Below are 12,385 nucleotides of genomic sequence, written 5' to 3'. Positions count from 1 at the left end.
GTCATTGCCCTTTAGTAGAGAAAAGCGGTTTGCCAGGCCTGCATGCAGAGGGTGTGTCAGAGACTTAAACCACCACACAGTTGCACACACTCTGTAAAACTGTCAAAAAAGCTTTCAGTCTTTGGTTGTGAGGGATACTTTATGCCATAAAATGGAAGAAAATGCGCTCAAATGAGTATCTGCTACTTTAGCAAATCAATACAAATGCTTCTGTGCCCACAATCCTTTCCTCTTTTTTCTATATTTCAATCAGACAAACCACAACATCATTCTTGCTATCGTCCCAGTTCAGATCCTGGTCCCAGACAGAGATTAACAATTGCTCTACAGCTGATCTGGACGGCTGTCCCACTGTGTTTGTGTATCCATGTGAGGTCACCGACCTTCCCAGACATGTTTGTTAACAGCTCAGTAACCAGGAGCAATAACAGGAATCTGAGGCTGATTGCTCAGAATGACTGTCATTTCCTTACAGTGGTGGAGGATACATTTATAGAACCGGCTGTGTGTTAATGACTGCAGTGAATGAGAGTTTACGCCTGTGCGGTCTAAAATTGCAAATCTTTTAGGATGACTAAGTCCACATTTGTCACAGTCAAAAACAACAAATGTGGCCTTTGGTTAAACAGTATTGAAAACCATGTGATGGTGAACCTATGACCTTCAAGGGATATTTTACATTTTGGTGTATACGCTTATTCGCTTTCTTGCCAAAACTCAGATGAGAAGATTGACACCACACAGACATTTGCCAGTCAAAGGAGCTGTATGGGATTCAGAGGGGGGCTGTATCTGACTCAGAACTATACCAGTCATATCAGACTTGGCTTTCAATGCGACTATTCAGTGATAAGCCTGAATATAACCCCAGTGTTAACCTGGGGAGGGAATAGTGGGCGGGTAATACGCTTTAGCGACAACTTCATTGACATTATCAGCACTTGTCGCCATTGGAACACAGAAAAATGGAAAGCAGCAAACAGAGAAATTCAGATTACAACACAGAAAGGGGAAGCATCACTAGCATCACTTCTTTTCTGCTTAGGATGCCAGTACCCCCCTATTGTGACTTAACAAACAGTTGTTAGCTGCTATATTAACCCTTTGAAACCTGGAGCGAGATCGCTTCTTGTGCTGCTTTTAGACGTCTTTCACATGTATTTAAACCTTTAAACCTTTTGAAGATTGGTGAGATGTCTTTAAAAATATGGGAAAAGGGGCAATGAGCAACTTGGGAAGAAATGTTCCATAAATTGCAAGATATTTTGTAAAAATGCTAGAGAAAATGTCTTAGGGAAAAAGCTATGGAAAAAACATGTTTATAAGTATGATAATTACATATTTTAAAATATGTTACACAATTATTGTATTTTTTTAAAGCACTCTTTCTAAGTCCTGTTTGTCTTGTTTGTTTTTTACCTTTCTTTTTCTTTTTTTGTTTTATTAGTTTTTCTAATTTACAGGTTAGTTTCTTCTATTTTTCACTCATTTCTTTCTAATTTTTAGATCATTTTTTCTTTTGCTACCCATTGCCTTCTTCACAAGATTTTAAAAGAAATCACGCAGATTTTCTTAGGTTTCAAAGGGTTAATCATGTGAAAGCCAAATACAGAACCTTTGATTTTAGCTTAAAGAGTGGAAACAGGGGAATCAACTAGCCTGGGGCTATATGTTTTGTTTAAACTGCACAAAAAACAAAGTGCAAAACAGTGACAATTTGTGGTTTTACAAGGGGTCCTCTTACTTAACTTTCTGCAGGAAAGACAAAATTTGAAGCCTGTTTGTATTCCCTCGGTTCAAGGTCACAACGATAAATGATGCAACACAAATTGAACATTTCGGTTTGAAGAAAGTTACCATCTCTTTAGAGAAGCCTGTCTTTGACAAACTTTACACCATTAATCATCACCACCATTGAAGTGGCCCCGAGGAAAACACGTAGCGAAAGGGAATTGTGTGTCTAACAGAGCATAAAACTGAAGAGATCAATATGCATGGATTCCACTAGGAAACCTTATACAAGGTCACCACTTCCAGACATCAATCCTCATTAACTATTAACAACAGGCTGCCACGTGTACACACACACTCTCATCCATGGAGCACAAATGTGTTTGCCACCAGGGTCACAGCAAAGATCAAGATGCTTTTGTTTAATACACTGGATATTTAGGTGAAATGCAATCTGCTTGTATCAGCACTGAATCACGGAGACAAAGAGGAAATTAGCTCAATAAAAAGTCCATCAAATTAACTTGCTCAGCCTCTAAGAGTGATGATTGCTCTTTTTTTTGTGATCCAAGCACAAGGGGTCACTCGGTCCATCCAGCCGGTCTGGAAACCTACTTCCGTCATCATCTAGGATTTTTTTCTTCCAGTCTGCTAATGGAGCGCAGCTAAATGTAGCTCTCTCAAACCACGGGGGAGAGTGGGATAAAGGGGGTCGTGTAAATTAGGAGGAGGCTGCAGGAGGAGGCGGGGTGAAGGGGAAAGAGGAAGGGTGCAGGCAACTGTCCCGCCTCCTATTGTCTCGAAAAAAGAAGCAGACAAACAGAGACCTCAGGACACAAATATTACAGAGGCCACATTTACTCACTTTTCAATTAATATAAGACGACTAGTGACTTCCATACCAACAGCCGACTGTGTGTGCCTGGTACCAGCCTGGCATGCATGGCCTATTCAAGAAAAAGCTGCTTCACGCGACATCCAGTGAGGAGATTAATAGTGTTTACTCTATAGATTTTTAAGAAGATCAGTTGCTGTTATGTAACTGGAAATCACAGAGACTTGAACTCAGCAGAATATTGCTGGTAGTCTTGTAAAGACTGTTTGTATGGCAACAGTGGAGCTGACAAACAACAGAAACATGCAGGTAGATTATAACAAAGGAAGATTATATGAGAATAAAAAAGCAAGCATGCCATGACATGGAGAGCAGTTGGATTGCTCATAATACTGAGCGTTTCTGCACCACATTGCGGTAATGCTTCAACTTCAGTGACGCAAATATTAAAAGAACATTTTCCAGGACTTGCATGGTTCAGTTGCTGAGTCAGAGTCTCAGAGGTTTTCCATTCACACGAACAAAGAGAAACCCACAAACACTTTAATGGTTAAAGACAGATAAAACTATCCAAACAGCATACTCACAACACACAGTTCAGGAACTAAGACACCCAATAATTCACATAATATCTGGTTAATTAAATGAGTCAACACTATATGATGACTAAAAGTCAGCAACAAGCTGGCCCATAAAGATGCCATCCCTGGCTTGGCTTGCTGCACCAGCGTCTGTGCAGTGACTGGCTGTCTGGAGAACTGCCCACCATGCACTATAATCAAAATCGTGCAGAAGCAGCCAAATCAGTAGTCACCCAACACACAAAAAGTTGTACTAGTTCATTATGCACATGTATCAGATCATTTGTCGTCAGTTTTACACTGTACTACAGCCAAACTTACAGATTTCTGTTTTCTTTATTTATACATTCTAGCACAGGAGGGGTAAGCAACCTTTACGATCAAAGGGTCATTTTTTACAAAACATTAACATAATAGGTCTAAAGAGGGCTTTTTACAATTATTTGCTACTTGAACCTTGCAACGTTGGCAGTTAAAGAAGGGAAATCTATCCACACACTAATAAATTCTCAATTTTCCATAAAATCTATAGCTAGCCTCGCTAGGCATACTTAAGACCAACCACTGCTATTGAGGTTTGGCAAAATTTAGATGAAAAGACACCAGGCCATAGAGGTATGGCCCACATTTTAGTTGACCAAATGTTAATACATTTTTTTATTCCGTGTCTGTGCTACACACTTTTAAAATTGGAGACTTTAAGGATTAATTTAGGCCTACGACACTGATAACTAAAATTGAAATATTAAAAATGAACTGTTATTCATCTCTGTATACCTATATTTTTTTGTCACAGCAACTGGGAGCCACTGGAGAGGGTTTAAGAGCTGCATGTGGCCCCTAAACCACAGTTTAACTACCCCAATTCTAGCCTAATGCCCTGTTTCCCCAGAGTTTTGGTTGCGTCACCGAGGTTGTGATATGAAATTATTGATTTCTATAATGACTCGCATGACTTGCATGACTAGCTTACATTTATAACATTTCAACTCTTTAAAATTTGCATCGCTGCCACAAACGTTAGGTGCAGAGTCAGCAATCAAGACTGAATGACGTTAACAGTGGGGAATGGTTGCACAATAGGCTTTAACTATACCTGTCTATTCTGAAAACATTTGGACATTTACGCCTGCCTTAAATAATCACCGGGGATTTTTCTGGACGACTGTCGGCCAGTAAAATTAAGTTGGTGGAAGAAGTGGTTTTCCAGTGGCTCAAGACACTCAACACCAGATGTGTGTGTCCTTTTGTTTGCTTCTTTTTCTGTAAGCGTGTGTGTGTCTAAAGTGTCTGAAGCTGGAGGGTATAAAGTCAAGATGAATTGTCTCAGCAACAGATGGCCTCACCAAAACTCCTCCCCCTTGTCCCTTCCATCCTCAGGAGCTCCGTCACTAAGTCAAGACAAAAGCAACCACATCTGACTGAGAGCTCAGGAGTTAACCAGGCGGAAATACCCCAAACAAAGGCCAGCTGGGACGCAAAAGGGACACGAATATCATCTCGAGTTAAGTCGCCTAAACTTGAATCAGCACAACCAACCACTCTGACTAAACCGGTGGAATGATGTGTGTAGGCATAAAAATCATTTAAAAGTACAGTCTTATAATGAAACACAGCCATCACTGGAATTAATTATCAAGTTAACCCCCGCTCCCGTGCCTCTGGTAACCAGATGTTTTAATGGCACCATTAAAAAGCAAAGCTGAACTGCTGCCACGATATTCCCAGCTCAAGCTAATTTCAAATTCTTAATGCTGCATGTCACTGAGCACATGTAGCACTGCTGAGGCAGAACCCAGCTGACAATAGTAATGTGACCCATCACAACAGGCTGCACACCGACGTCCCATCATGCTCTCTGACACAGAAACCACTCGGGCTGAATGATGTGATCCCTGAGTTGGAGCTTGAGTTTCTGCAGCTTGTATAATGACATCCAGCTCAGAGATTGGCTAATGAACGAGCCTTAAATATTTAAGGGGCATACATAGTACAAGGTGCCACGGCTCTTTCTCTGCTGTCTGGCGTGGCATGAGCACAGGCGGTATCAGGTGATTGAATCAGCCAGGACAAAAGAAAGCTAATTAACTCATCCTGACTTGGACACGGTTGAACAATTAAGTTATGATAAGCCAATTTCTTGGATCATAGCGAGATTTCAAGGAGCGGCGAGTGAACGCCTGCCCAGCGGACAGCAGTGCTGCATGTTGGGCTGACTGCTGGCCAGGACTGGTGCCGGCTGAGAGACGAGTGCGTCCAACTGGATTTCTGACAAGCATCTCATTTGTTGGGCTAAGATAAACGTAACACCGGAACGTATCCACCAGGAACAAATTCGTCCAAAAGAAACTCTAGCTGCTGCTGCTTTCACTTGTCCCTCTCAAATTTCCTCGCTCGATCGTATGTTCATTCATGAATATTTGTTTTGCAATCAAGTTTGTCCAAGGTCAGAAATAAACTCAAAATTCCCAGTAACCAAATGCATCTCATTTAAAAGCAGATGTTCAAAAACATCTTGTTTTTATGTATTGGACCATGGTTTAGCACTCCATTTACACTTCAAATACCGGGATGTAACAGCATTATCATAACAATAGAGAGGCATAAGGCTGAGTCACTAACCCTTTGTGACCTCACGTGGACAGATGTGCGGTCCAGAACACTGGCGGGATGGATGGCCTGCATTTAAAAGGTCAAACAGCATATTTATACCTGCATGTTGCCAGTGTGTGTGTCTTTTGCAGGTTAAATTGTTCAAACATTTTGCAGAACCCTTAAAGTGATACTAATTAGTGATACCAATAGAGTACTTCATTTGATACCCATTACCTGAATGGAGTCGCTTGTTGCATGGCCATACTTTGGAACATCTTGCCGGCATCTCTGCACACTGAACTGCCACCTCTGTCAATACACCGTGCACAGCTTCATCTCACCACACATGGGATTGTAGCTGCTGCTGCTGCAGGAGTGTGAGCTCTGTGCTGGGGACAGTTACAAGAGTCTGCCATGGATTTATAAAGAGACCTGGATACAGTGTTGAAGGCAGGGCGCTGTTGATTCCCATAAGAGTTGGTCAGTGACGCATTGAGCCAAAATGGTTCAACTGCTGGGTCTAAAATTACCTAAATGATTGGCACTGTTTCCTCACTGTGAAGGCCATAGAGCAGACGCACTTGGAATTTTCCATCTGCCAAGCTGGCTACGTGAGAATAGCCATTTGTTAACTTAAATGGGAACAAAATGATTTAATGGTGCAGTTTTACTTGACTTTCAAAATGTTATCGGACCAAATGGATTAAGTCTCAATATTAAAACAGGTCATTTCGCAAAATGTTTCTACTGATTTACAGATGTCTCATTTGGGTCGCAGGGCACCAGGTGATGTGTAAGTCTACCGTTTTGCCACTACAAAAATTGGCTTCAATGCCTGGCACACTTCTTGAAAGCCTGGAGTTCACGGTTTGCACAGGGCTCGTGACAGGGCTAACTACTGACATCACATGGCTAACATTACCTAATATTCTTTACCTGGTTTATGAACATAGTCGAGCCATTTCAGCATCGGTGTTACAGCGTAGTTTGTTGGGACCATGTAACAGCTTGGTTTTGGATGTTAGATGCTGCTGCTGTGTCAGCTTGTGCTATCGAACTGACTGTTAGCTGGAGAAGAGAGCCTCCAGAAATGGCAGCAATAGAAAGTTAGTTGATCCGTTGGGGAGTCAGGATAGTCTGAGATCAGATCCCAGCACAAAAAGGATCAAAGCAGGTATCATTATCAAGTTTCTATACTACTTGGTAAAATATAATTTAGGTCAGAAGCTGAGGCCTATTGTAATGGATTTCTGCAAAAAAATATAAAGCTACAAGACAAAAAAACAGGTAACAATGCAGGAGTTTATTGCTTTCTCCATCAAAAGGGAAAAAAGCCAAATTCGGGGATTGTAATCAAATCTCCTGCATGCTGACTGAGTGGAATGAAGAGGAATCCGCCAAGTAGCTGGCGAGATTAAACAAATGGGCTGACTGCAGCTGGGAGGAGAACTTGGGCAAAGTCCCTCTGGGTCTTTGACCACAAGCTTTCAAGTGGGGCAAAAAGTGGGTGTCCTACTAACAGCAAAACATTCACAGAAAGTCACTGAGTATAATTTTACATCTCAAACGCAGAAGACACATATGATCTTAATATGGCAACCTTTTGACTAAGCTTGGTCATTGTCAGGATCCTGACATTTTTAAAAGAACTGGATTTAAATTTTAACATATGTTGTGTATTTTTTAACACATTTTTCACCACTTCTTTGGCGCAGCTCCTTTGTGCCAATAAGGGGTTAAGTGCTGTTCTCAAGAGCTTTCCAGTAGTGGTTATTAAGGAAAATTTCTTGCACCAATTTTCCAACGATTCAGTCATGCAGCCCTCTGGCTATTAACCGTCAGGAAACCACCATCAGGCTCATCACAATGTATATAGTTACTGTTCAGTATATAGAATAAATTAAATACCAGTGATTTAATACAAGTGTGCCCCTTTTACATTTTCTCATTTCTTTGTTTCCTCATTGCCACTGTAGCATCTGCCTGCTGGTGCCCGCAGCCAGCATGGGGTGAGGGCGGGGAAGGGCAGGGTGTGTGTGACCGAGGGGAGAAATCAGATGATTAAAGGCAACCTTCAGCATCTGTGCTGGAAGATGTATGAATTAATGATGGAGGGAGCAGCTGATCAGAAATTAGCTAATGGAGGAGGAGGAGTCCCTTGGGGGACAGGGCTTCCCCCAGTCCGTGATGGCGGGGGAGCGAAAGGAAAAAGGCTGCTGTTCATCAATTGTTCTTGACTCAGAGGAGCTGCTTGGACCCCCCGCTGAGGAAGCTATAAACAGATTTAAAGCAGGATGACCTAGAGGCAGCAGCTTCACCAGTTAACCCGTGCTTCATTTACATATTCATAGACTGTTTTTGTTAAAGCAGTAGGTCTGACGATGATGACGTTATGAATGCAACTGTGTCACTGGGTTAATGGAAATCAAATGCAACACAGCAGCAATTTGCTGTCATCGCTGTCTTTTAAGCTATTTTCATTAACATACTTGAGTCACAACAGCTAGTAAAGAAAATATGTGAATAAGTATGTGTGAGTGTGTATCTGCATGTGTTTGGTACTGTGTTTGTGTGTGTGTGTGTCTGTTCTGGTTTGCCTGTCTGTGTGTCCGGGGGTTAAAAAGCACCACCCCCTATCATCATCTGATGTTGCCGATCTGCCATGTTACTAATGAGTATATCCAAAAGAATTTGCATAACAGATTAAATCTTCAGGGGCACAAAAGAAAGAAGAGGGGCACTTGACACTGTGCCACAGACTCTTGGCACAGTACCCTGTTTTACATCCTTATCCTGCGTCGACATATTTTCCTTCCTCTACTGTTCTAGAGTGATCAAAGTATCAGTATGATCCTGTGCTCAGGGTTATGATTTCTGACTACAGAATGGGTTCCAGGATGGGACAAAGAGGCAACAAATGATGTGATTACTGTATGTTTGATTGGATTGTCAGCTAAGCTGCATGACTTTGAATATCTAAACAACCACCTGGCATTCCTCCTCCTGTCTGTCATCTACATATCGAGCCCTCTCCGTACTCATCTGTACACTGTGATGGGGTCACACAGCAGGAATCACAGAGATATTTCAGGAATGCTGCTCAGTCAGGACTGTCACAGACTGAGACTGACTGTCTGACTCTGTGAGTCATCTGGGGCACTGACCAGTGGGTTTACAGGTTGTTGAGGTTGAGTGGAGCCATTGCTGGGCACCTGGCTCCTGTTACACTGCTCTTTACCTTCACTCAGACCTCACACTGTCACAGATTAAACATTATAGCTCATGGGAAGCCTCCCATTTTTCATTTTGGGCATGTGTTGTATTGCACACTTAAATTATAGTGTTTGATTGATTAGGCCTAAGTTAAGGAAAACACCAAAGAAACACTCATTCAAGCATTTCTAACATGACAATTTGCTTTTGCATTGTCTTATGTGGTAGTAAAATTAATATTTTGGGGTTGTAGACCATTGGATAGACAGTGCAAGTGATCACAAGGTTTTACAATAGGAAGTTTTATGGGATTTTTTTTTTTTTTGCAAAATAAAGTCTGTAAACTAGATAATGTTTCCAAACCATAAATATTATTATCACCGAGTGATGTTTCAAGCCTCAACCTCTTCTTCAGATTTTTTTTTGACATTTTAGAACCAAGTGATTAATCCACAGCCCCCTTTTCACTGCCATTATCGCTGTTTTTAATAAAAAATATACGATTGGAGAATGGGGAGACAGAGTTGTCCCATCTTTGAGCCAGCAACAGAGGTAGTAACAGCACTGAATCCCGGTCTATGTAAATGGAACAACCACCAGGACAGGATCATGGGCAGGACGGGGATGATGTTTGATGACATGTTATGGAAGAGACTCATTGCAGGAGACTTAAAAAGCAACAAGCAGCTAACTCAGAGAAGAAGAATAGGGTTTGTAAATCATCAATGAGGTCCAAGAGCTCCTTGGCCTCCAAGCAGAGGACACGATCAGACGCCATATAACAGAGATATTAAAAGACTGTTATTGCCATGTTTTGCCTTTGTTATTTTTTAGAAAGCGCTGCCTATACATATGTTATATGTCACACTAGAGGCTGACGCTGTTGTGTTAAATGTCATGTCCATTACCCCTCCTTTGATTCCGCGATACTGGCATGCTACCTAAAAATCATACACTGGAGCAGAATAATGCCAATGTTTTTGGCTCGGTGTAAAAATGCAATTACACCATGTAAAGAAGGGAATTTGTAGTGGCCCAATAGCACAATCTTTGTGTATTAAGGGGCATATTACTCGAAAAAACTAAGTGGGAGGATTAGTTGATAATGATGAAAAAATTGCAGCTACTTTCAATACTCTCACAGCACTTTCCAACTTTCCAACTACTCACAGGAGATGCACTGCCAACTGCACAGGCACATATAGGTATCACACTTCAAGCTCATGATTTATACAAATAATCTATAATGGTAGGGAGGGCAGGAGCAGTGATGGTAAGGATGATGTAACTGTGCCAAAAAAAGTATTAGTCATGATATGCATGACATTTTGCGGCTTCTGAGAGCAGTTCAAACAACACAAGAAGTGCTGCCTCCTTCCAGAAACAGCTGGAAGAAAAACTGCTACCTTTTCTCTCTTATTGGGGAATGTGGAGAGTATTTTATCCTCTGTGTGAGGATGAGGATGTGAAGGAAGGGTGGGTTCAAGAGGGAGAAATAAACGTGGAGTCTTGAAAACAGTCCTCCACATGTAAGTCTCAGTATCTCAGCATACCATGCTGCAAACAACCTCTGGCCAAACCACACACACTCATCTCTAATAAAACAGACAGGTCATGACTGTGGATTGTGCCACACTGTGTTGTTTGCTTCTTTTAAGCATTAAGGTGCCAGTTACACTCTTCAGGCCATGGCAGTCAAGACTCATGCAGCGTGGGATGTGTATTTAGGCCCGGCAGGGTGTTCCTCCTGCAATTAGTCCTGAAATTACAACCATAGCACCAACCTCATCATGAGGGAGTCAACAATTTTACAGTTTTTTGAATATATTTTTTTTTACCTTCTGCTATATTCCCCTGTGGTTGCTGCAATGTGTTTAACTTACACACATAGGAAAATGTAATAGGCTATACAGGCAAGTGTGTATAGACATATTCCATCCCATAATAGGCTGCCTCTGTGCACAGTAATCATAGGGGGCTAAAAAAGGAAAGTCAACATCTGGCCTGGGAGCAGTAATCACAGGTTGGTTGTTATTAAGCTGCCAGACGAGACCTCTGAACTATGAGGATTTAAGCTACACTCATTACCAGCTCACTGCGTCTGTCAGGTAGGGCAGCCAAGGTGAAGGCCAACTGACATTTACTCTGTGAGGGGTACGCCCCATGAACAGCAACTTTAATTTTCTTTGCACAAATACACTGCACACTAATCTGGTAAAAAAAAAAAAAAGTGGAGTGGTGGAATTGATCTGGTTTACAGCCTACATCCTCCTGCTGTAGATGAACAAGGTTGTTACTGAAAATGTTATTAAGACACGAAGAAGAGACAGGAAAAGCACACTAAACACAGACACCTATAGCAATAACAGCTTAAAATATGAACAACTTATCATTCAGAAGCTTCTTCAGATGTGAAAAGAATAGTTCAGCATTTTGAGAGATACTTCTATTCACTTTCTTCCTGAGAGTTAAAAGAGAAAATTGATTAATCTCTTATGTCTGTATGCTAAAAATGAGGCTGGAGCCAGCAACCAATTAGCTTAGCTTAACAAGAAGCTAAACAAGTGAGACATAACATGTTGATTAGTGAGCTTTAGAGCCATTATTGGATTTTTTTTTTCAACTCTAGACAAAGCCATGCAATCTTTATTCCCTTGTTTCCAGCAAGTGGCAACATCTGAAGCTGAACATTGAAGCCAGTGTGGAAGTGCCACTTGAGGCTGGCTCCAAAAGTGGGTTAATCCCCATAGACCCCCGTTAGTATGCCAAACTTCACAGCAGAAATAGACATGTTTACAGTCTGGTACAAAAAACAGTTTTGGTCTCTATAGCAATTTCAACATTCATGACAACTGTATGTAACTCACTTGTTTACATTTTATTAAGGCTTACATTTACATATAATTAAAGGCTTGGCCGCTCTGAGCAACAGGCTTTCTGCTAAGTGCTCTCAGTCAGATCCACCCCTCGCTCCCCCACAGCTCCACCCTCTTGTCCAAATATGTTCACATCTGGCTCTGAAAAACCAAGATGGCGTTGGCCAAAATGCAAAACTCAAGGCTTCAAAATGGGTGTCCCCAAATCAATGGGTGACCATCCACAGTCTCCAATCATGCTAAGATAAGCTAACTCTTAGCCTCAGCTACATGTTTATGATAAGTGCAGTGGCGTAGGGATAATTGATGAGGTGGGTGTAGTACTAGGTAGAGGAGTAGATTACTGAGGAGGAAGTTGCCTAAACAATCCAATAGCTTTTTGGATAGATGGGTATATTATAAATGGCCAGAGAAAGAAGCAGGTACACCCTAACCTCCACAACCCCGCTGCATAAGAGTAGTAGGCTACTGATCTTCTCATTTAACTCACAGCAAAAAAGCATACTGTCCTAAATGTCAAACTATTCCTTTAATCAATGCCAACATGTTTATGA

General features: G+C 41.5%; 1 protein-coding gene across 1 annotated transcript in view; it reads right to left on the bottom strand.

Annotated features, from left to right (window-relative positions):
* The window catches only part of myo10l3 (myosin X, like 3), a 72,017-nt gene that overhangs the window by 54,355 nt on the left and 5,277 nt on the right, over positions 1–12,385 (bottom strand). The gene's annotated exons all lie outside the window — the stretch shown is intronic.

This window comes from Plectropomus leopardus, chromosome 10, assembly GCF_008729295.1.
Source record: "Plectropomus leopardus isolate mb chromosome 10, YSFRI_Pleo_2.0, whole genome shotgun sequence".
NCBI lineage: Eukaryota > Metazoa > Chordata > Actinopteri > Perciformes > Serranidae > Plectropomus > Plectropomus leopardus.
The sequence above is the reverse complement of the archived record's forward strand: the minus strand, read 5'-3'. Positions and strand labels throughout refer to the sequence as shown.